Source organism: Prionailurus bengalensis, chromosome E4, assembly GCF_016509475.1.
Source record: "Prionailurus bengalensis isolate Pbe53 chromosome E4, Fcat_Pben_1.1_paternal_pri, whole genome shotgun sequence".
Taxonomy (NCBI): domain Eukaryota; kingdom Metazoa; phylum Chordata; class Mammalia; order Carnivora; family Felidae; genus Prionailurus; species Prionailurus bengalensis.
In genome coordinates, this window is record NC_057360.1 from 56,106,589 (window position 1) to 56,132,847 (window position 26,259).

The 26,259-nt window shown below is 36.5% G+C and overlaps 1 long non-coding RNA gene across 1 annotated transcript in view; it reads right to left on the minus strand.

Moving 5' to 3' along the window:
• Nucleotides 1-4,049: 4,049 nt before the first annotated feature.
• Nucleotides 4,050-26,259, minus strand: part of LOC122475772 — a 91,408-nt gene continuing 69,198 nt past the window's right edge. The window contains exon 3 of the long non-coding RNA XR_006295303.1: nt 4,050-4,492. This is a non-coding gene — a long non-coding RNA (uncharacterized LOC122475772). The remainder of the gene's footprint in view (nt 4,493-26,259) is intronic.

A 26,259-nucleotide genomic window follows, 5' to 3' on the forward strand; every position in this document is an offset into this window, starting at 1 on the left:
CTTAAAAATGTGTGAAAAGAATTGCTTGTTTGCTTCTTTGTCCTTAGTTGAATTTGCTTTGGTAAAATACTGATAAACACATTAGCAAAACAAAGTGGAGGAATTGAGTGATTATCCAGATAATTTTGTCTTTATAAGAACTGTTTTCACCTAAACTATTGAAACTATTTGGTCTGTAACATTTTTCAATACTTTGTAAAATGAATTGTAGAGCTAGGTTAAGCAGTTACCTAGACAAGAGATATCTGTGTGGTGAGCTACCACAAACCTTAGGATAAAGGAATTTTTGTTGCTAGTATAAATTATCTAGTTTTCCTGCTGACATAGCTTCTTTTTATTTTACCTCTGAGGATGCAAGTTACAGGAAATTATAGCACTTTGGGGATATTCTAAGCACTGTGACTTTTTCATGAGGCATACTTTACTCACAAGTTTTCTCTGTTTAGGAATTTCTTATTCTTGGTAATCCCCCAGAAGGATAGCCTATACCAGGACATCCTTTGCAAAATCAGTAATTCATTTCATATTTGATTTGTCATCTACATGTGAACCTGGTGAAGAAAATTATCCTGAAGCTTCCTTGGGCACTGTGATGGTTAATTTCATGTGTCAAATCAGCTGGGTCATGGAGTACCCAGATGTTTGGGCAAATATTATTCTGAACATTTCTGTGAGGGTGTTTTTGGATGAAATTAACATTGAAATTGGTGGACTTTGCTTAAAGCAGATTGCCCTCCATAATGTGTGTGCACCTTATCCAGTCCGTTGAAGGCCTGAATAGAACAGAAAGACTGTCCTCTCCTGCGCAAGAGAGAATTCTATAGCATTGTCTCTCAGACTGGAATTGCAGCTTCAGCTATTCTGGATCTACAGTCTTCCACTCAACCTACAGATTCTGGACTTGCCAGTGTGTATAATCATGCAAGCCAATTTCTTTAATAAATTGACATATGCACACACACACACACACACACACACACACACACCCTACTGGTTCTGTTTCTCTGGGAAATCCCAACTAATACAGGTATAAGTATATATCTACAGAAAGATTATCCTGATCTACCCCTTGAGGGGAATATATTAATAGGACAATCCAGATAAGCATGACTCATGCTCAGCAGCCTCTCAGTGATATTATTATATTTTTATAAGAAAAACAAGACAGCCAAAACTATCTGTGATTTGAAAAATGTCATGAGGTCTTTTCACAAGGTGACTTGGATTATGCTTTCTTCTAACTATGGGGAACATTTCTTTGTTTTGTTTCTATCCAACCTACTGAAGAGAAAGATGAAGAAAGAACTTTCTATTCCAAATATCTGATCAACCATCATACTGTAAACTCCTAGAAGATCAAGATAACTCTTTTAGCACTCTTGGAAATGGCCCTCATCCACAATCACATGAGAGCAGATCCTTAATAGATGCTCCTAAAGACATGGACTTAAGAGCAAATACATACATACATACATACATACATACATACATACATATATACATAAAATAATAAAATAAAACCAAAACCTAACCAAAACAAAACAAAAAATATAAAAAACAAATCAACTAAATGTTCAACTTCACAGCATGCACTTTTCCTTCTATGCATCTCTTTAATAATGAAAAAAAAAAGGTGGAGGATGTAGGAGACAAGTTAGAATTAGAATTAGTTGAATGAAAAATGTAAAAATATTAGAGAATCATGGAATTTAGGCACATGCTATCTTGAAAAGCTTCAGAATGGCAATCAAAGGAATATTCCAAAGGTAGGACCTGAACCAATAAAAATCTTTAGGAAAGATTCATGAGACAGAATGAATGGAGTGGCTGAATATACCAGAAATGGAAGAAAAATCCTAGAGTTAATAGATGTATTTTTTTCATTCAACAGACATTTATTAAACACAGACTGTGTCAAGTGCTATGTTATTTGCTAAAGTACACCAGTTTTGAACTTGGATCAAGACACATAATGCTAGGCAAACATAGATGTAATTTTTCTCCTCATGTGCTACCAACAAATTCTCCAGTCACCACTAGTACCACATTTCAACCTTTAAATGCACATACTTTACCCAGATTCTCATAAGTAAGAATGAGTGATAGTTGTTTTAAAAGTATTTCTCCCATCTGAATTTTTGTTTCTAAAGGAACAATAACTTAAGCCAAAGAGAACAGTAGAAAAGAATAATAAGGTTACAGGAAGGAAAAAGGAGACAGAGAAATAGGAGACAGAGAAAGAACAAGATGGGGTAGAAAAAGATTATGGGGAAATACTCAGACCTTCTCATTCTCCTTAAACATACCCAGTACCAGCTATTCTACTGCAAAACACCAAGAGGCACAGGGACAGCCATCCTAACAAAGATTTATCTAAGAATGTTTTTATTTTAATTTTTTGGGGTGTGTGTGTGTGTGTGTGTGTGTGTAGCAACTATATTCTGATTTTATTTGCAAGGGCTAAGATTTAACTTTGCTTGAAGATATCTAAGTCAAAAAACAATAGGACAATAATTTAATTCAAGTTGCTTTGAAACTTAGTTTTCTCCTAAAGAACTCTTTTTTTTTTTTTTTTTTTTTTTAAATTTTTTTTTTTTTTCCAACGTTTATTTATTTTTGGGACAGAGAGAGACAGAGCATGAACGGGGGAGGGGCAGAGAGAGAGGGAGACACAGAATCGGAAACAGGCTCCAGGCTCTGAGCCATCAGCCCAGAGCTCGACGCGGGGCTCGAACTCACGGACCGTGAGATCGTGACCTGGCTGAAGTCGGACGCTTAACCGACTGCGCCACCCAGGCGCCCCTCTCCTAAAGAACTCTTACATCAAGGACAAAATCAAAACAAATGGGAAATATTTAGAAAATGACAACAATAACAAACAAAAGACTGTTAGCACCTAACAATAATGGCTAATATTTTTCCCAATTAACCCACATATCTAAGAAGCTCAGTGAGTAACAAACATAATGAAAAAATAAAACACACACACACACACACACACACACACACACACACACACCCCAGAGAACATCACGATCAAATTGATGTAAAGTAGTAATAGACGCTAAATTCAAAAGGAGCCACAGAAGACACATTATGTACAGAATAAGAAAATTAAAAATGACAGCATACTTCTCATAAATAATGCAATCCATAAAAAAAGTATTAGGAAGAAAAATGCCAACCTAGAATTCTATACCCAGCAAATACCTTTATAAATAAAAGGTAAAATAAACCATTTTTTAGGCATCAGAAAGCTAAGGGTTCACGACCTGCAGATCTGCACTATAAGAAATGTCAAGGAATTTCTTCAAGTGAAAGAAGATTATAACAGTTGGTAACTTTCAATACACAAAGGATAGAAGTGTGCCAGAGATGATAACATATATGAGTAAATACAAAAGCCATTTTTCTCATGGTTTAGTCTCTTTAAAACACAAGTAACTACTTAATACAAAAGTAATAAAAAGTATCATGGATTTTAAAGTACATGGAAATAAAATACATCATAAAAATAGCACTCTAGAAAGGGGAGGGAAAATTGAAGTAACCTGTTGGAAATTTCTTACGCTATATATATGAAGTTGTATAATACTGTTTGAAGATAGACTATAAAAATTTAAAGATTTATATTATAAATCCTAGAGCAACAACTGAAAAACAAGCAAAGAGTTGTAGCTAATAAGCCAAAAGTGAAGATAAAACTTAATTATAAAAGAAACTCAATCATTCTAAAAGACTTAGAAAGAGGAAAAAAAGAAACAAATATCTGATATAATAAATAGAAAATAAATAGCAGGATGGCATATATAAACTTCACCATATCGAAAAGTATACTAAATACAATTTATCTGAACATGTTGATTAAAAGAGCAAAAAAAAATTCATTTCAAAATGAAAAATGAGTCAATTCAATACGAATGTATAGCAATCCTATGTCTATAGAGAACAATAGAACTTTAGAATATGAAGCAAAAAGTAAAAGTAGACAACCCCACAATTATAATTGCAAATTTTAACACTATTGACTCATAAGTGATAGAAAGAAGAGACAGAAAATTGGCAAATCATACAGAAAATCTGAATATCACTATCAAACAACTTGATCTCATTGACATTTATAGAACGTAGCATACAAAGACAGTGCAATGCCATTAATTTCAAAGAACATACAACATAGTCCATAATCTAAGGCATAAAACGAATTTTTAAGTAATTTTAAAAAGACTGAAATCAGATGACATCAGCAAGAGGGCAGAATAGGAAGCACCAGATATTCTCCCTCCAAGGAGATACCAATTCAACATCAATACATGGAACAATTCCCTTGATGAGAAATCCAAAAGCTAGGTAAGAGTCTCCTGCATTCCAGAGAGGCATGGAACCAGCCACATCAAAACTGCTAGAGAAGTGTATGTCACTCACTCACCAGAGCTCCTCACATCAGCACAGCATGGTGATTGAGGGGAAAATCCCAAGTCCTGCCTTCTCCCTGCGGAGAGAAAGAGAAGACTGAAACGTGCATTTAATGTGTAGACTTTTCAGGAGGCTACCTGAGGGACTAGTATTTGCTTTGCCTGAATCTGAGTGCTGGCAGAAAAGGGTCCCCAGTCAGGGGCCACTGACGGGGGAAAAAAAGTGACATTTTGCACTAGCACAGACTCTCTTGCCATAGTCCTTATCCAAGGCTCAGTGTGGAATGAGTGGGAGAAAACTCCCAACTCCTGGATTATCCCCGGGGAGGAAAAGAGTTGAAGCATCCATCCAATAGTCTAGCTTGGGATGCAAATGCTGCTCAAGGAACTGGCTTCTCTCTCACAAGTCTCAGAGAACTAAACTGGTATAAATGCCTGGGGGCACTAGGTGGCTTACTGCTGCTCCAAAGAGCACAGGGAACAACAAACAGGAAAATACAACTCAGCTGCTTTACTCACAGGGGGAAAAAGGGAAGAGTGGAGGGTTTGTCCAATATTCTGGATTTTAGGGTTGCTGCCTCAGGGACTGGTTTCTAATTTCTCCAACTCAGATTGTTGACAGGACCCAATGTACTCCAGATAACTGAGGACTTCTGAGAGCAAAAAATAGCTGGGCAACTTACAGCAACTCCAGAGAATCTACAGCACTACAAACAGATAACAGAGGGTGTAAGGATTTCTAAGCTTCAAGACAAATAAGTTTGTAAAACCTGTTTAACTGGGAATTTACACACACAAGGCTGGAGAGAACATATCCACAGAAAGCTTGGAGAAGTCCCCAGAATCCCTTGTGGGGCTGATTGGTAAAGATCTTTCTCTGTACTAAGACAGTCTATACAGACTGGAAGAGATGTTTGATCCTAATACAAAGTATAAGGCATACAAAGGAACGGTAAAACATGACCCAAACAAAGGAATTAATATATCTCCAGAAACTCACCCTGAAGAAACAGAGATATAGGAATTACATGACAAAGAATTAAAAGTAACTGTCATAAAGATGCTCAATGAGCTCAGCGAAACAAGGCATGAATAAAACTGGAATGTTAACAAAGAGAAAATATTTTTAAAAACCAAGGAAATTTTAGAACTGACCATACAATAATTGAATTGAAAAATTCGGTAGAGGGGTTCAGTAACAGACTTGATCAAACAGAAGAAAGAATCAGTGAACTCAAAAACAGATCATTTTAAATTATCCAGTCAGAGGGGCAAAAAGATAAAAGAATGAATAAAAGTTAAGACAGTCTAAGGGAATTATGGGACACCACCAGCCAGAACAATATACTAATTATGGGAGTCCTAAAAGGAGAAGAGAGAGAAAGAAAGGGGAAGAAATCTCATTTGCAGAAATAATGGCCCAAAAAACTTTCTATATCTGGGTAAGGAATGAGCATCTAGATCCAAGAAGGCCAACGGATTCCAAAGAGGATGAATTCAAAGAAGGATACACTGAAACACATTATAATCAAATTGTTAATAGTCAAAAACAAAGAGAGAATTTTGAAAGGAGCAAGAAAAAAGCAGCTTTGTCATGTATAAGGGACCCTCCATAACACTATAAGCAGACTTCTCGGTAGAAACCATGCAGGACAGAAGGGAGCAGGATGATGTATTCAAAGTACTAGAACAAAAACTAACCACAAAGAACACTATCTATCTATCTATCTATCTATCTATCTATCTATCTATAGCAAAACTGCCCTTGAAAATTGAAGGAGAAATAATAAAGACTTTCTCAGAAAAACAGAAGCATAGGGAATCCTCACCACTAGAACTGCCTTTCAAGAAATGCTAAAAGGAGTCCTTTGAGGTTAAATGAAAGGAGAATAGATAGCACCATGAAAATATATGAAAGGATGAAGCTTGCTGGTAAAGGCAAATAAAGAAACAAATACTGTAATACTATAATGGTGGTGAATCAATCACTTTTTTTATTAAAAATTTTCTAATGTTTATTTTATTTTATTTTTTTTTATTTTTTTTATTTTTTTTTTTAATTTTTTTTTCAACGTTTATTTATTTTGGGGACAGAGAGAGACAGAGCATGAACAGGGGAGGGGCAGAGAGAGAGGGAGACACAGAATCAGAAACAGGCTCCAGGCTATCAGCCCACAGCCTGACGCGGGGCTCGAACTCACGGACCGCAAGATCGTGACCTGGCTGAAGTCGGACACTTAACCAACTGCGCCACCCAGGCGCCCCTATTTTATTTTTTTTAGAGAGATAGACAGACAGAGTGTGAGTGGGGACGGGCAGAGAGAGAGGAAGACACAGAATCCAAAGCAGGCTCTAGGCTCTGAGCTGTCAGCAAAGAGCCTGACACAGGACTTAAACCCATGAACTGTGAGATCATGACCTGAGCCGAAGTTGGACACTTAACCGACTGAGTCACCCAGGCACCCCTACAAGACTCACTTTAGATTTGAAAACACACATAGGCTGAGGGATGGAATAAGATAGTCCATGCAAATGGTAAACAAAAGAGTTCAGGAATGGCCACACTTATAATAGACATAATAATCTTTAAACTCAAAGACTTTTACAGGAGACATAGAAGGGCATTATACAGTAATAAAAGGGTCAATTTACTAAAAATATATAACTGTAAACATATAGGAACCCAAATATATGAAGCAAAAATTGACAGAATTGAAGGTAGAAAGAGACAGCAACACAATACCAGTAGATTTCAATACCCTTTCAATAATAGAACAACTAGACAGAAGATAAATAAGGAGGCAGAAGACTGGAATAACACTATAGAAGAAATGGACCCAACAGAAACATACAGAGTATTTCACCCATTGGCAACAGAATTCACATTCTTCTCAAGTGTATTCAGAATATTTTCAAAGGTGTATTAGGGTCACAAAACACATCAACAAATTTAAGAAGACTGAAATGATACCACATAGATTTTTTTTTTCTGACCACATGGAATGAAACTAGAATCAAGGCAGAAGGGAAGCTCCAAAATTAACAACTATGTGGAAATGAAATAACGCATCCTGAGCAACCAATGAGTCAAAGAAGACATGAAAAGATAAATTAAAAAAATTTTGAGACAAAAACAAAAGTACAATATGACAAAAGATGGCATTCAGCAGAAGCATTACTAACAAGAAATTTATAATGGCAAATGCCCACATTTGAAAAAGAAGATCCCAAGTAAACAACCTAATTTTATATATCAAGGAACTAGAAAAAGAAGAATGAATGGATCCCAATAAAATCAGAAATGAAAGAGGAGACATTACAACTACTGATGCCAAAGGGGGAAAAAAAAGGATTATAAGAGACTACTGTGTGCAATTAAATGCCAAAAAATGGATAAATTTCTAGACATATAAAATGTACCAAGACTGAATCATGAAGAAATAGAAAAATCTGAGCAAACATATAACTAATAAGGAGATTGAAACACTAATAAAAATCCTCCCAACAAAGAAAAGCCCAGGATCAAACAGTTTTACTGCAGAATTCTATAAAACATCTATTTAGAATTAACATCAAGCCCTCTCAAACTCTTCCAAAAAATAGGAATGTTTCCAGACTCATTTTGTGAGGCTAGAATTATCCTGATACTAAAGCTAGACAAAGACATTATAAGAAAACTATAGACCAATACCTTTGATGAATACAGATAATACTTAACAAAGTATTAGTGAACTGAATTCAATGACACATTAAAAGGCTCAATAAGCTATGACCAAGTGGGATTTATCCCTGGGATGCCAGGATAAAAATTAATCAATGTGATACACGACATTACATAACAAAAAATAACAATCACATAATCATCTCAATAGATGCAGAGAAAGCATTTTACAAAATTCAATACCCTTTAACGATAAAAAAATAAAAGTCAACAAACTAGGAATAGAAGGCAATCATCTCCACACAATAAAGTTCACATATGTAAAGCCCACAGCTAACATCATACTCAATGGTAAAAAGGCAAAGGCTTTCCTCTAAGATCAGTAAAAAGATAAAGGTGCCCATTCACCTCATCTACTCAACATAATACTGGAAGTCCTATACAGAGAAATTAAGCAAGAAAAAGAAAAGCCACTCAAATTGGAAAGGAATAAGTAAAATTATCTCTCTTTATTGATGATATAATATTTTTTTAATGTTTACTTTTAAGAGAGAGACCTGGGGAGGGGAAGGAAGACAGAGGATCTGATGCAGGCTCCCTGCTGACAACAGAGACCATGATGTGGGGTTTGAACTCATGAATCCCGAGATCATGACCTGAGCTGAAGTCAAACACTTAACTGACTGAGCCACCCAGGCTCATAATCTTGGAGAACCCTAAAGGTTTCACCAAAAACAACAACAAGAAACCTCCCCCCAAAAAACACAGAAACACCTGTGAGAATAATCAAATTCAGCAATGTTGCAGGATACCATCAACACTCAAAAATCAGTTCCTTTTCTATACACTAACAATGAACAACCCAAAAAGGAAACCAAGAAAATGATACCCATTTACAATAACATCAAAAAGAATAAAATACTTGTGAATAAATTTAACCAAAGAGGTGAAGTGTATTTCAGCACACTGAAAACTATAAAACCATTGCTAAAAGAAATTAAAGAAGACACAAGTAAATGAAAAGACATCCTGTATTCATGAATTAAAGGACTTAGAATTATTAAAAAGCCCATACCTACCCAAGTGGATTCAATGCATACTCTGCCAAATGGCAATTTTTTTTCAGAAATAGAAAAACTATCTGAAATCCAAAAGTTCATATGGAAGCACAGTTTTCAGGCCAAACAATCATGAGAAAAAAGGACAAAACAATCTTGAGAAAGAAAAAAACTAGAGGCTTCACAGTTTCTGATTTAAAAACATTACAAACCTGCAGTAATCAAAACAATACGGTGCTGACAACAAGACAAACATATAAACCAAAAGAACAGAATAGAGAGCCCAGAAATAAATCCATTCATGGATAGTCAAATAATCTTTAATAAGAATGCGAAGACTACACATGGGGAAAGGACAGTCTCTTCAACAAATTGTATTGGCAGTATTGTATTATATTCACATGCAAAAATGAAATTGAACTTACTTTACATTGTATACAAAAATCAACTGAAAGTGAATTAAAGACTTAAACATGTATCTAAAACCATCAAACTCCTAGAAGAAAAAAATAAAGGGAACTCTCCATAACATTGATCTTACCAATGATTTCTTGGAAATGATGCCAAAAGCACAGGCAATAAAAACATAATAGACAAGTGTGGCTATATCAAACTAAAAACCTTCTGCACATCAAAGGAAATAATCAGTAGAGTGAAAATGCAACATAAAGAAAGGGAGAAAATACTTGCAAACCATATATTTGATAAGAGTCTAATATCCTAAATGCATATGGAACTCCTATAATTCAATAAAAAAATAATCAATTAAATAATGGTCAAAGGACTTGAATAGACATTTCTCTAAAGTAGACATACAAATGGCTAATTTGTGTGAGAAAAGATGCTCAACATCACTAATCATCATGTAAATGCAAATCAAAACTATAATGAGATATCACCCCTCCATTACCTATTAGGATGGTCATTAAAAAAAGAAATAAATAACAGAAAATAAATACAAGTTTTGGTGAGGATGTGGTGAAATTAGAGCCCTTGTATACTATTAGTAGGATTATAAAATGTTGTAGCTGCTATGTAAAACAGTATGGAAGTTCCTCAAAAAAGTAAGAAATAGAATACCATATGACCCAGCAGTCCCATTTCTGGGATTTATCTAAAAGAACTGAACACAGACTTTGAAGAGACATTTCTGCTCCCTTGTTCCTTGAAGCATTGCTCACAACAGTCAAGATATGGATACCACCTAAGTGTCTGTCAACAGATGAATGAATAAAGAAAATGTTTTAACATGATATATAGGTACAATAGAATGTTACTGAGCCATCAGAAGAAGGAAATCTTGCTGTTTGTGAGAACATGGATGAAACTGGAGGACATTATGCTATGTGAAATAAGCCAGACACAGAAGGACAAATACTGTATGATTCTATTTATTTATTTGTTTGTTTGTTTGTTTGTTTGTTTGTTTATGACAGTAAGTGAGCAGGAAAGGGACAGAGGGAGAAAGAGAGAGAAGAATCTTAAGCAGGCTCCACACTCAGCGTGGAGCCCAGTGCAAGGCTCAATCCCACAACCCTGGGATAATGACCTGAGCTGAAATCAAGAGTGGGACACTCAACCAGCTAAGCCACCCAGGCGCCCCTGCATGATTCCATTTATACAAGATGTCCACAGTAGATAAACTCAAGGAATAGAAAGTGGAAAGATGGTTGCCAGGGACTGAATGGGAGCGGGATATGGGGAATTTGGTATACAATAGACATAGAGTTTCAGTCATGCAAGATGAAAAAATTCTAGAGACTGGCTCCACAAAAATGTGCATATAGTTAACAATACTATAATATACACTTAATAATTTAATAAGTTAGATTTCATGTTGTATGTTTTTACTACAATAAAAAATATTGCAATCATATAAAGTATGATCTTTGTCTACAACAAAATTAAACTAGAATTCAATAACATGAAGTTATCCTGCAAATCCCATATACATGAAACTAAAACACCATACTTTTTAATACCCTTTTTGTCAAAGAAAAAATTACAAGGGAAATAAGAATATATTTCAAGCTGAAAGAAAATAAAGACACAAGGGTATTAGATCCAGTTCCAATCAGTAGCCAGAAATCACAACATACTGAATAGAGAAAATTTAATGCAAAGAATTATTAACTAGTAAGAGATGATTAACTGTAGAATATGAGACTAGCCAATGCAGAAACCATCTCCTATTTGTAAGCTGAGGGAGAATACACAGAGGAAGAGCTTAAAATTGGAAAGAAATCCACCTCCCCTAAAACTAGTATAAGTTTAAGACTTTGTTGGAGAGAATATAAATGCTATAGGAAGCTGCAACCTGCCTGTGGCAAACAAATTTGCAAGAGGTTGAATCCACAGCTAGTCAGTAAGAAGAGCCACTGAGTGTCTAAGAAGCTCAACAGAGAGTGCAGGTAGACTACAGCTATTCTATCAGGATTACCTGCATAAAGACAATAAAAGGAGTTGAATTAGTGTTGGCTGGCTAGAGCTGGTGCTAAGAAAGAGCTTATATGATGGCCAAGAAATTTACTGTAGAGTATTATGGGGCCAGAGTTGATCCACTATCAGCAGACCAAGAGAAGTTCACTGTAGCGATGGAGTATCTCATCTTCTTTGCAGAAAGTGTCCTCCATTGTGTGCTGGCAGTATGGAGTTGTTCCACTAGAAACAACCCACATGAATGCTGGAAAATTCACTGATGGTTGGCCATTGTCAGGCCTCCCTCATATCATTGGTTGCTATGGGAGAAAAATAAAATCATACCAGAATGAAGACTATTTCTTTTTTGTCTTTTAGTCTTCTACTAGAACCCACTACTGACAAAGCTAACACTGTGCCAACTCATCAAAGGTAAATTTTTACAGGGCTCATCTTCAGTTTCCCAAAAAAGAACAAAGAACAGTGGATACAAAATGAGAAACAATAAATTAATAAACAGCATAATATATCAAAATTTGTGGACTATAGCAAAAACCAGAATTTAAAAAGGTATTTACAATGAAAAAAGAGCATATATTAGAAAAGAGAGCAAGGTTTCAAATCAGTGATGTAATCTTCCATATTAAAAACAAGAGCAAGTTAGGGCACTTGGGTGGCTCAACACCCAAGCATCTGGCTCTTGACTTCAGCTCAGGTCATGATCTCATGGCTTGTGGGTTCAAGCCCCACATCCAACTCTCTGCTCTCAGTGCAGGACCAGCTCTGGATCCTCTGTCTCTCCCCCACTTGCACTCTCTGTCAAAAATAGATAAACATTTAAAAAAAGAGCAAATTAAACCAAAGTGAGCACAAAAAAGGGCACAAATAAAATAAGCATGGAAATCAGTGAAATAAAAAATAGAGATAAAATGGGAAAATTGATAAAACCAAAGATTATCTCTTTGTAAGTATCAATATAATTAATCAACTAGCCAGACTGAACACAAAAGAATATCAGAAATCAAAGAAGAACACTACTACATATCCTACAGAAATTAAAAAGATAATAAGAAAATATTATAAATACAGTCCTATATCTATAATAAAATATAATTCATAGTTCTAAAAACCTTCCACCAAGAAAACCCTACAACTAAATGATTTCACTGGTAAATTAAAAAAAAAATTTATTGACACCAAGAATTCTACACTAATGTTCAGAAAATGCTTGAAGAGAAGGGAATATTACCCAACTCATTTATGAGGTAATCAGCAACTTGATATCAAAAAATAACAAATACTTTACAAAAAAGAAAACCAAACCCGAATATCCCCCCTGAACATAGACACAACAATTATTAATTTAAGAAAAGCAAATTAAGAAACACACAATAAGGTAACATATCATAATCAACTAGCTTTATCTTGGCTTTATCCCAGGAAAGTAGGCTAGTTTTACATTTGAAACTCAATCCGTGTAACTATCTCATTGTTTATAAGAATTAAAAAAACAACAACACTATATGATCGTATCAATAGATGCAGAGGAAACATTTGACAAATTTCAACACCCATTCATGACAAAAACTCTCAGCAAAATAAAAGTAGAAAAAAATCTCCTCAAGTTAGAAGAGAACATTTAAATAGTTTTTACTATAGCTAATTTAATACTTACTGATGAAAAACTAAAAGCTTTCTCTCAAAGACCAGTACCCATTCATAATAAAAACTCTCAGCAAACTAAAAATTGAAAGAAACTTTGTCATTCTGAAAAGAACTACAAAAATCCTACTGCTGACCTTATACTGAATGGTAAAAGAGTAAAAGGCCATAAACAAGGCAAGCACTATGGCTCTCACCCATTCTTTTGAACACTGCACTGGTAGCTCTAGCCAGAGCCAAAGGCAAGGAAAAGAAACAAAAGACAAACAAAAGTAAAAACTTCTGTATTAACAGATGCCATAATTGTTTATGCTGAAAATCCTAAATAACCCACCAAAAACTTACTAGAATTAATATGTGAATTAGCAAGATCACAGTATAAGAGCAATAGTGAAAAACAAAACAAAGAAAACACACACACAAAAACACTTCTATCTTAAAAATCAAAATATTTCAAGAACATAAAATATAAATTATGGATTAAATTGAAGCAAATACTTGCACCTCCTCTGAAAATTATAAATAAATGCTGAGACAAATTAAAGAAAACTTAATAAATGGAGATATATGCTATGTTTATTGATTTAAAAAAAACATGATATTGCCCCCAGATTGATTCTACCAAAGTGTCTTCTCAAATTGATCAGTAGATTTATTTGTTGAAATTGACAATCTCAATCCAAATTCTAGTAGGTTTATTCAGTGAAATTGGCAATTTAATTCTAAATTTATGCAGAAATTCAAAAGAATCTTGAATAGTTAAAAACAATTTTGATAAAGAATAACAAATTTGGAAGACTTAAGCTATCTGATTTCAAGACTTACTTTACTTGTATAAAGGTAGACATACAGACCCATGGGCCAGAACGGAAAGAAGAGATATAAACACATATATAACCAACTGGTTTACAACAAATAGGTCAAGGTAATTCCAAGAGGAAAGGATAGTCTTTTCAACAAATGCTACACAAACAATTGGATATTTATATGCAAAACAAACAAACCAACCTTCCTTATCTCATACAATGTAGAAAAGTTAAATTCTAAATTCACACTACCTCTAAATAACAGAGCTAACTTCTAGAATGAAACAGAAAATCCTTGTGACCTTGAGTTAAAGATTTCTCAGATAGAAATAAAAAGCATAAATGTTTAAAAAATGCTAAATTGGACTTCACCAAAAATGTTAAAAATTGCTCTTCAGAGACATCATGTAAAAAATAAAAGGGCAGGTTACATACTGATAGTATTTTCAAAATATGTGTCTGATAAAGGACTTCCATATGGCATATATAAAGAATACTTTCAAATCTACAATTTAAAAAAATAAATTACAGCTGAAAAATGAGGAAAGATTGGACAAATTCATCAAAGGAGATATGCAAATGGAAGATAAGTATACATAAAGACACTTAACCGTCAATAATGATTAGGCAAATGGAAATTAAAAACACAATGACATATCACTATACACCCACTAAAAGACTGACAATTTCAAGTGCTGAAGAGGATATAAAGCAACTGAAAATTACATGTATTGCTAGTGGAAATGCAAAATACTCATCCACTTTAGAAAATACTGACAATTTCTCATGGACCAACTCCATGTCTCTACTCCTAGGTTTACTTCTATATATATAAATCCTTAAATCCTGATGGGGGTGGTAGTTAACCAACTGAATCTGTCAAAACTTATCAAATCATACTCTTAAAGTTGGTATATTTTTGTATGTATATTACATGTCAATAAAAGCTAATTAAGTTAAAAAATCAGAGCAGCCCAAAGCCTCATCACCTCCTATTTATTTTTATATTCCCAAAAGGAACCAAGTGAGAGGCATCCTTTTGATTCTTTTCCTCTTGAGTAATAAAGTTCTTGGTGTTCTGATGTTGGATTAATCTTAAGGTGTCTCTGACATGTTTCGATTAGACATTCTACTTCAAACTCCTGTGGCCTTACAGAAACAAAAGGAGCTGTTAGGGTACAAACAGACACTCAATAGTTAATATGATTATTATTTTTTTAATTTTTGTTTTAATTGTTTATTTTTGAGAGAGAGACAGAGTGTGAGAAGGGGAGGAGCAGAGAGAGAGGAAGATACAGAATCCAAAGCGGGCTACAGGCACTGAGTTGTCAGCACAGAGCCTGACGTGGGGCTTGAACTCACGGACTGTGAGAGAAAGTCTGATGCTTGTGACTGAGCCACCCAGGTGCCCCGATAGTTAATGTGATTTCTATTGTCTAGGGTAACGTTTCAAAATGAATGTTGCAAAGAAATGCTACAAACTGGTAGACTGAAAATGTATCATCATAAATAGTGTTTTAAAAAGTAATATCAATTGTTTCTTTGTTGGAATACATAATCGTCAGTCATTGGTTTCCTTGAAAAAGCATTAACTTTCAAGTTATTTTCACTCTTTTTCACTGGGGATGCTTGAAATTTTATTCTGTTGATTAACTGAGAAATCTAATCTCAATATCTACCAAAGCCTAGAATTGTTCATGCTAGAAAATCCTCCATATTACAGATATTTTTCCTGCCATGCTTATTAAGCATTATATTTAATTTGTTTTGTGTTTGTATAAGATTTCAAATCACGTACTGGTATTTGGATTTTCTGTGATTTGAAAATAACCTGTAATTAAATCACTTTTGAGTTTAAATAATAATCAGCAAGACTACATAGGATAAGCTATATAGAATTCAGTCTCTTAAAAATTGTGTTAAAATAAAATCACACAGAATTCATTAAAAAAAAACTAGAGTATATTACATCAGAAATTCTATTTCTGTCATTTTTCTAATATAAAAAGGGGAGTCATTCTGAGACTAACTGAAAATGCATACTGAATGAAAACACTTACCTATGAAATTAGGTATTTTCAATTCAGATCTCTATTTGGATAATATGCTTTCCATATTCACACACATTATAATCTTGTAAATATTTTGTGCCCAAGTTTGCGTCCTCATGATGAAAAACAATGAGTTATGAAGAGAAATAAAACAGATCTTATTACTCCCCGGTTTGGTGTTTCAACGATCAGCTTCTCTCTTCCTCTTAAATGTCTGGCTGCATTTTGGTATAGAAAGTTCAGTATCAAGGGAATATATGGGGCTAAAGCTGTACACAGATGTTCACATTTTAACTGTAGCTTGGTTCCCATACTAAGGGTCTTGTCCTCACTTTCCTACTTGCACACTAATTTGTTCAAATCCTGCCTTTTGAGCAGTATTATCTACATTCATCATGTTTATAGCCCCCTGACTGAGAAATCCTTCGTCACTGTACCCAGCCCTATTGCCATACTTGTACCTTGGCCTGACTTGCCATGTGGAACACCAGAGGTTCACTTCGGGAAGGGAGCTCATTGTTTGAATGGACCACATCAGACCCGAGAGAAAAGGATCCCTGTGACCATACAGAATTGGCTCATCAGAGGAAGAGCAGAGATGTGGAGCTGCATGAAAGAGAGAGAGAGAGCGAGAGAGAGAGAGAGAGAGAGAGAGATTGAGAGGAGAGGTGAATTATTTTGTAGTGGAAACAAAGCCAAATGGATTGACAGGGTTCAGGAGCCAGCAGGAAGGTATTGCTGAAGTACAAGCAAGTGATGTCTAAGATTGATGGTGTTGAATTGGGCAAAGCTGCCTGAAACAACAGTGATATTTTCTTTATTTCTCTTGGGGAGGTAACAGGGTCAAGACCTAAACATTGTATATGAACCATTTGGCCATTTTAAACAAATCAACACTCTCAAATCATATCCTGCCCTACCCTAAGGTTCATCTGCCCTGTGTAATCCTTCGGTTACAAAAAAGCACTTCAGAACAAAAACTCAGGCCAGTTGTGAAGACTTCTTTCACCAAGGCCCAGCCTCCAAGCTAAATGGGAGAGTTCTGCCAGCCATCAAACTTAACAGCCTTGAAACATATGCAACATTTCTCTAAGCAAATTGGTTCCTTAATATGGTAAAATGTGCGGCACCCAAGGGGAAATGCTGGTGATCTCATAGCCCAAAACTCATGGAGTCACAGCACTGTATTCCTGAAAAGCACTCATACTTTCCACTTTGATAAAACCAGAAGCAAATACGAGAGTCAGTAGGTTTTGACATCCATTGTTCATTCTCGCTGAACTTTTTCTCTTATATAGCAGAGCACAGTGGTTTAATTCATAGCTTATAAGATTTTAAAAATATAAACCATTCAAATTTTTTTCTATATTAATCAGTGGTTTCTAAAGATCCACAGGGATAAATAAACCTTGCAAGCTGGCAGGGTTTTTTTGTTTTTGTTTTTTTTGTGTGGCATAACCACTGGTAGTTATAAACAGTAAACAAAACATAGTAACCATTTTAAGCACAAGAGATTGCTGTATCACAGGGGGCATAAATCATTAGCTTAATAATTTCAGCAGCAGTGTCTCCAAAGCAAAATTAAGCCAACAGTTCCCCCTGTGGCAATAATGAAGTACTGTAATGTTAAAAGGGGGGGGGGGGGAGGGAAAAGCAACCAAGAGAAGGCATTATTGTGTCTTGGAAATGATTGAAAATCCAAGTTCGATAAATAACTGGAGAAGTCTTGTCTCTGTCCCGATCTTTTGAGAGATGGGAGAGGGGTTGCCTCCAAACCCCACATCTACTCTTGTAGACAGTTTGACAAGCACAAATGCACTTTCATTAAAGCCCCCAATGGCTAGGATGTGCTGTAGGTAGGGCATGAATGTGATGACATATTACCATTGAGAAGATGACAAATTTCTCTCAGTTGCATAGGCAGACATTATTCACAGACTTAGAGCCAAAAGAATGTGAGGCCCAGGATAGGACAGAGACATGACCAAGCTCCTCTCTCAGGGGCTCTCAAGCTACATACAAATAATCTGAAAGAAAACACCTTCCAATTCTGAGCTGGGCCACTGGACCTAGCCACAGAGTTAAGCCATCCTGCCCACCCCACCTCCCCATGAATTTTCCCAAGTGCCAAAGTTCATTTTTTTTAACTGGCTAATGATTTGTTCATTTTGGAAAAGTGTACTTGGCTATGGGACATTATCAGACAAGAGGGATCAAGAAGGTCTCTGTTGTGTTAATACTATAGAACCTTCATTTTTCACCTTGATTTTTTCATCCATTTTATGAAATTAGTATAATCTTGTCATTACCCTTAAAAAAGAAAGCTCTGATTGAAGACAGTTTTCTTTCCCTCAATAATACCATTTCTTTAAGGTAGCACTTTACCTACTAACAACATTCCCTATGTTTTTGGAGCACCTGTTATGGACACAATGATTTCTTAAGACTATATTTGGTTTTAAAAATTATATGATTTGGGGCGCCTGGGTGGCTCAGTCGGTTGAGCGTCCGACTTCGGCTCAGGTCACGATCTCACGGTTCGTGAGTTCGAGCCCTGCGTCCGGCTCTGGGCTGATGGCTCAGAGCCTGGAGCCTGCTTCTGATTCTGTGTCTCCCTCTCTCTCTGCCTCTCCCCCGTTCATGCTCTGTCTCTCTCTGTCCCAAAAATAAAATAAAAACGTTAAAAAAAATTTAAAAAAAATTATATGATTCACTCAAGCAGAAGCTGTATTATTTGCACAAAGTTAAGTACCAGGTTGACTATTTTACTCAGAGGATTGAGGTGGTGATTTGTTTGACAATATAGGGATATAGATTAAACTAGAGTGTATAGGGTCAGAGTCCCCTTTATGGGACGGACACACTGAAGCACTTTAGAAGTGCTTGATAAATGTTTTTTTTCCCCTCATTTTTGTTATACTTTGTTTTCAACTATGACACTTTAGACAAAGTCGTCTTAAAGAATCCAATGACTTTTTTCAGATTTATTTATAGATATACTTTACTTTGGATACCCACACTCTCTTTTATTAATCTGAAATGAGAAAACTGGAAGGAGTGATGGCTTCTCTGCAGCTATTGAAAAAAATATTTTTTTCACCTTTTAAATAAATTACTACATTTTTTCAGTTCTCTTTAAAAAAGAGAGAGAGAGAGAGAGAGAGAGACATCTAGCACAATCCCTATATCATATATTGTGTGACATTGTAAGTATGGCATGGAAGTAACCTTGAGTGCACAGTAGTGAATAGTGCATTTCACTAAAGGTCAAAAAGGTCAAAGCTGGATCCTAAGTAAAACTGTGAGAGAAATGTGTTTGTCTTTATTGTTCCTTTCTCCCTTTTCCAGGATCTCCCTTCTTAGCTCCTCAGTGTTCCACCTGACCTTTTCAAGCACTCCACTGATTAATGCCACCATTCTTATTTAAATTTGGTGGTTCCAAGGTTCTTCATACTTCAGGCTAATAATAGGATAAACACAAAAGGAGGATTTCACACACCTAACTCCAGTAGCCAGAGGTAAACCTATCTGACACAAAGTGCAAGAAAAAGCTAAGAAGGAACCTACCCAAAGTCAGCTAATCAGAATGGATTGCTAAAACTCTACTGTAATAGGCCACAAAGATCCCCCGACCTGAATAAGCATCAAAATTGACCAGCAGTATCCAGAGAGTGGAAGATCATATTTGAAATCGTGTCTGATAAGAATCTAGTATCCAAATATACAAAGAAATCTTACAACTCAACAATAAAAAAGCAATTAACCTAATTTAAAAATGGGCAAAGGATTTGAATAGACAGTTATCCAAAGCAGTTACACAATTTACAAATAAGCACTTGAAATGATGTTCAACATCGTTAGTCATTCGAAAATGATATGCAAATCTAGACCACAATGAGGTGCCACTTGACACCCACTAGGAAGGCAATAATCAAAAGATATACAGCAGCAAATGTTGAGGAGGGTGTGAAGAAATTTCAGTTTTCAAAACTTACTGGTGGGAATGTAAATGTTGCAACTGCTTTGGAAAAACTGTTTGGCTGTTTCTCAAAAAGTTAAACATAGAGTTACCATATGTCCCAGCAATTCCATTCCTAGATATATGTCCAACAAAAACTTGTACACAAATTTTCAGAGCACCATTATTCGTAATAAGTGAAGAGTGGAAACAAGTCAGATGTATATCAACTGATAAATGGATAAACAAAATATGGTGTATCTATGATGGAATAAAATCCAAAAATGGAAATGAAGCATTGGGACATGCCACAACATGGATGAACTTTAAGGCATGCTAAGTGAAAGAAATCATACATAGGACACCAAATAATGTATGTCCCATTTATGTGAATTGCTCAGGACAGGTGAATCCATAATGACAGAAAGTACATTAGTAGTTTCCAAGGGGCTGAAAGGAAGAGATAACACAGTGTGGCTGCTAACTGTACAGTTTCTTTTGGGGGTAATGAATTAACTGGGAATGACAGTTACATACCCTTATGGATATGCTTTAAAAAAAGTGAAATGTACACCTTTAAAAGATGAAATTTATGGTGGGTGCACTGTATCTCAATTTTGTTTAAGTAATAAAGGAAAAGTATTAGTTGCCATTTCTGTTTCAACCTACCTCCACAAAGCTAGTAATTCCCCTTTCCTCTTGCTCTGATTCAATGCAAGGGTTCTAATTAGATAATATCTTTATTTCCTGCTGTGTCTAGAAATGTCTCAGATCCCTAAAAAGTCAAATTGGCCATAGGTTCCTATAAAGAGATTACAGAAAACAATCTGAATGGTATGTACCCCTGTACTCAACCACCTATTCCTAATTTCAGTGGCCATCTTTCTGGGAATACACCCCAACAATCTCCCTTCTCTTACTCTCCTTGATTTTTCTTCAGAGGATTTATAAAAATGAGACAAATTTTTATTTCTTGTTTGTTGCTTGCAGCCTATCTTCTCCTCTAGAATGTAAGCCCTATAAACCAGGAAGTTGGTTTTGTTCACTGTTGTATCCCGACCACCTGGAACAATGCCTGGCACAGAGCAAGGAAAGCACTGAAGAAATGTTTTTGAATGAGATGATTGGAGTAAGTTTCTTTTTTCCTCATCAGATGATGAGGAAGAATAAAAATGGTAGAGGCATCCAATACTCAATGTCAAGAACATCAAGTCCTCCCTTAAGCCTACAGCTTCCCTTTCTCATGGTGATGGACCACATGGTCCATATCCCTGTGGACCTCACCACTGAGCTCTTAGGGACCCCTGTACCCTAGGGCTCCAAATGTCAGCATCCTTGCCTTCATCTTCTGCTTTCTGTGTCTGCTTCCCTCAAAGATAATCCTCAAGTGTTTCTGAACCTAATCTAAACACCTAACCCCTATTCCCAATTGAACTATTTGCTTGATAGTTTGTCTTGGGAATCTAAGGTCTGACCTGGAAATAAATTCTGACTGCTACTGTTCTTGTGGTCAAACCAAAAGGCCAAAGGTCTTTCCCCTTTTACTACTGTGCATTCAAAAGTCATATTTTGGCCAAACAAAACATTCTATTATGAAATATGAGGGGTATGTAAGTCATAGACTTTGGCCTTAGGAAGAAGCTAAACTTGTCACAGAGATCCTCTCAAAATAAAACAAAACTAAACAAAAACAAAACAAACAAAAAAACCCTCTTTGGCTTCATTTTTGATGGTACACTTGTTTTGCCCTAGTTTTATCTTAGGATTTATTTTTAAATGTGACATTGTACAGACCTATGTTGAATTATTCCAGATCATTCATTTCATTTATAGCTAGCTGCCTTTTTATACTTCCGCTGCCATGATGTATTAGGTAGAAGTCTTTACTTTCTTTCAGAAAGTAGGATTAAAAGTAAATTACACACATTTATTTCAAAAAATTAACTGTTCAATCATTTTTAACATACAATTCTCTCACTAGAATCTAACAAGTCAAAGCCCCTGATATTGCTCTCAGGGCCATTAAGACAAAGGGTGGGAACTGCTCCCACCTTTCCACCAGCTCCTTATAGGCTGACTATTCAGAGCTGTCATATGACTCGTTTCTAGTTTAAACTCCATTCCAGTATGATTTCAACTGAACAGAAATATTGGAGGGGAGTGTGGGCAGATTGATGTTTGCCCTCGTCACCCCTCCTCCCCCCGTGATGGCCCTGATGACAACACACATCTGGATGTTTTGAAGCATCTCAGTGATTGATTTGATTTTTCCACTCTTCACCTAGACTTTTGGCATTGCCTAGACAAAGCTATCTCACTTTGGGCTTTAGTCCCCAACTTGCTTCCAACTGCAGGCTACTACACTCTGCTTCACCTTTCTTCTTGGCTACACGCAGCCCGGCCTCAGTATGCCTTCTCCCCCCATATATCATCCCAGCCCAACTGAGCACCAAACTTCCCTCGGCTCCCTGTCCAAGACACACTTCTTCCATGAATCCTGCTCAGGGATTCGTAGTCACAAGTCGCTGCGTGTCTAATGACTCACGTAGAGCTTTACAGGCCATAGCAATGGGTGAAACTGGTATGATTAGAAATGCCAGCCCCCCATCCAGCAATCAACAAGCATTTATTGAGTGCTTCCTTTATGCTTAGCATGCAACCAGGTCCTGAGCATCTAAATTATGGAAATCCACTCTGTAATCTTACCTCCTCCCAGGGTGAGCCATGTGGAACAATCCCACTTCCTTTAGCCAATGCTGACTGGAATGTCTATGTCTTCAAAGGCTATTGTGAAGATGTGTTAGGGATTACAAGGATAAAAAGCATGCATCCCCTGCCCTCGGACCAGTTTCACAATACATATGAGATTCTAAATTATGAAAAAATTGAAATTGTGGGATTAAGGAAATGTTTATACCAATTTTGAACTGAGGAGACATTCCAATTTATTTAATTCTTGCAGAATTGCATAATTTGAAAACGGACTTAATTGCAATCTGTTTCTGTTATCACTATCACCTACAACACCAGTGAAAAGAAACACAAACCCTTCTTTGTCAGTATAATGAGAACCACTCTTGATTCCTTACATCGGAACTTCTAAGAGTGACTTTTGGTTCCATAATCTAAGCAAGCACTGTTATTATCATTTCAAATCTCATTTTCTGTATCTTTTCACAATGCTGTCCAAGTTCATTACATGGTGCTGCTAAAGCTAATGCTGAAAACAAACCCAAAACCAATAACTACTGAGTAGCAGTAAGATAGGATAAAGCACGACAGAGGAAAAAAAATCCACCAACATTCAATTAGGAAAGAGCCCTCAGTGATGTAAAAAGTAACTTCAAAGAAAATATACACTAAAATAATTATAAATTTGTAAGTAAGTTCCAAAGATGCATTCCCCCTTTGGGAAAGTTCGTTTTGAATTATTTGAGTTTTAAGTTGTACAAAGTCTCCAGGAATAACATTTCTCTCATATGAAAAGCAAGTACCCTGTACTTAAATTTTATTTCCCACTGATCTACCTTACAATCCCCACAGTTTAGTTAGAAAAATCCCTTTATTATTCCACACATCCTCTGCCAAGGAAACCAGTATTATTCCTTTCACTATTTCTTTTATTATGCTCCTCTTCCTGTTTTAAATATCTTCACTCTTCCTACCCACTAATCCAAATATACAGCCCAGCTTCAAAGGCCCACTCAAGCCCCACCTCATCTGCAAAGTTGCACCTAACTTAGTAGAGTCATAGGATTTTATATTTGGAATGGAACTTGGAGATTATCTAGTTCAAATATTTTCCAACTGCGCAACATAGAGACATTTAGGAGCCTTTTAAAAAGAGTCAGAAATGGGAAGAGAAGTGTAAGTGGGCAGCTGAGTCCTGGGGCTCTCACCCTCCGATCCAGCACTGCCTTCAGCATTGGGATTATTTTACCTTTCCAAGAAAGAGATTCCAGAGCTTTGCGGGGCAGGAAACTCCACAGTCTAACATGGTAAATGAAGAAACTAAGGCTGTAAATTGAATGTCTCATCCTGGCTTACAAATAGTCTAGGGGCAAAAACAGGCGAAAATCCAAGGATCTTTGGACTCCCAGCCCAGCTACAATGATCTATTTTCTTTCTCAAATTTCCTATTGATGGTTCTTCAGTGTCTTCTGCTAGTTACATATTTGTGTACTGTCTGCCCCATGTGTTGAGGCTCTAGCTGCCTCGTGTCGAGATGTAATTTGTACTCTTCTGTTCTTCTCTAAGCAGAGCACCAGGCTCAGAGAGTATGCTTGCTCTGTCCTTCCTTCCCAGAGGCATGGCCATTCCTGATTCATATATAAAATTGGACTAAGTAACGCTAAGAAATCAACCGTAGGGTATTGACTGAAATACCATAAACCCCGTCCTGGTAACAGAAACTCTCTCTTCGGGGAGCCTGGGTGGCTCAGTCAGTTGGACATCTGACTTTAGCTCAGGTCATGATCTCACAGTTCATGAGTTCAAGACCCGCATTGGGCTCTGTGCTGACAGCTGAGAGCCTGGAGCCTGCTTTGGATTGTGTGTTTCCCTCTCTCTCTGCCCCTCCCCTGCTCACACTGTCTATCTCTCTCTCTTTCAAAAATAAATAAACATTAAAACAAATCTTTACTAAAAACTCTTCTATTTCCAAACAATTCATTAAAGCTAGCATAAATGGTAGTTAGTACAGTCTTTTTTTTTTCATAAAAAATTTTATGAATGTATCTGGCCTCATTTATATTTTTACTGTCACTGTGTTTACAAATCTAGGCTCATCAGTTAAACTCCTTGTTCTAAGTGGCACTGTGTGTTTGACCTTGAGTCTCATTTTGGTGATCTTTTACAATTACAACAAGACACTTTAACAAGAAAAACTGGCCTCTACTACTCTTATAAAAAATTTTTTAAATAATTACAAACTTTCCTCAATTTTTCATCCTTTGTAAGCTTTTCATCCAGTTGCTGTTCTTATGATAAACGTCTTGAAAGGGTACAAGTGCAGATGTTACCTTTCTATCCTCTCCTCTCAGCTCCATCTTCAGTTTCTCTACTATTTACCCCTTAAACGAGGTTCTGCTGCCCCATCTCCCCATCTTCCAAGTTTCATGTGCTCTCTGCAACGTGTTAGACTCCAAATCGACTTTCCTAGAACTGTCTTCGCATCACTGCCTTTAGACCAGGGCAAGAGGAGCCCTCTTCTGGACTTCAGACTTTAGATACCTGCTCTGTCCTTTACAGGATGAGTAGTCTGCAGGCCCAGTAGGATGTGCTCACCTGGAGCCTGCGCCCTCCCATTTAAACTACACTCTGAGTACTCAGCACCACAAAATTCCTACCTAAATCTGGCTGAATCTGCCTCCAGGACCTGAGTGCCTTCTTGAATTTGGGCCTGCATTTCTGATGTATCCCAAGGTACTAGGGATGACCAAGGAATGGTTGTTTGTGAGAAGGGGGATGTAGGCAGTGAGGGTGTGGACAGGGCTTAAGCTTACAAGCTGGAGCTTCCCAGAGGTGCACCTGAAGCCCAGGCTATATGGATAGGGCCAGGGTGGCAAGAAACAGGTATGGAGGCTCTTCCTAAGCCACAGCCACCACATTTTAGCACAGAAAATCCTAACGCAAGCCTAGCCATCAAGGCAATTTTGTCACAAGGTAGTTATGTGGGTAAACTATGTTTAACAGTTTGTGGCTTGATTTATAACTTTTAAATATTTAACATATGGAGTGTGGTCTTCCGTTTTCACTCTTACCCGAGGACCTACCAATCTTAGAGGAAAATGAGTCTTGTCTATCCAAATCCAGATTTCTGAATTCATATTAGTCTTCTTTTTAAAGGTGCACATGCAACTTAGAATATCAAAAGCTAATTTAATGTTTTCCTTCTCATCTGAGACCTCTTATCCATGTTTGTATCTTTTCTTAGTTAATAGAATTAATTATCCGCTCAGTTACCAGCTAAAGGTCTTGGAGCCATCTTCAACTTTCTTCTTCTCCAACTTCAGGATTTAATCAGAGGTAAGATATATCTTATGGCTAAAACACCTGACTCCATCTTCTTGCCACTGATTCGTTATAATATCCATTCAACTGCCCTCTCTGTTTCTGTCCCTCCCTCCTTAATTCACTGACATTTCCACTAGAATGATCACATTCATTGCCTGTCCCCCATCCCTGCTCTATTTTCCATGGAGTAGAAAACAAATTCCTTTCCAGCTTCA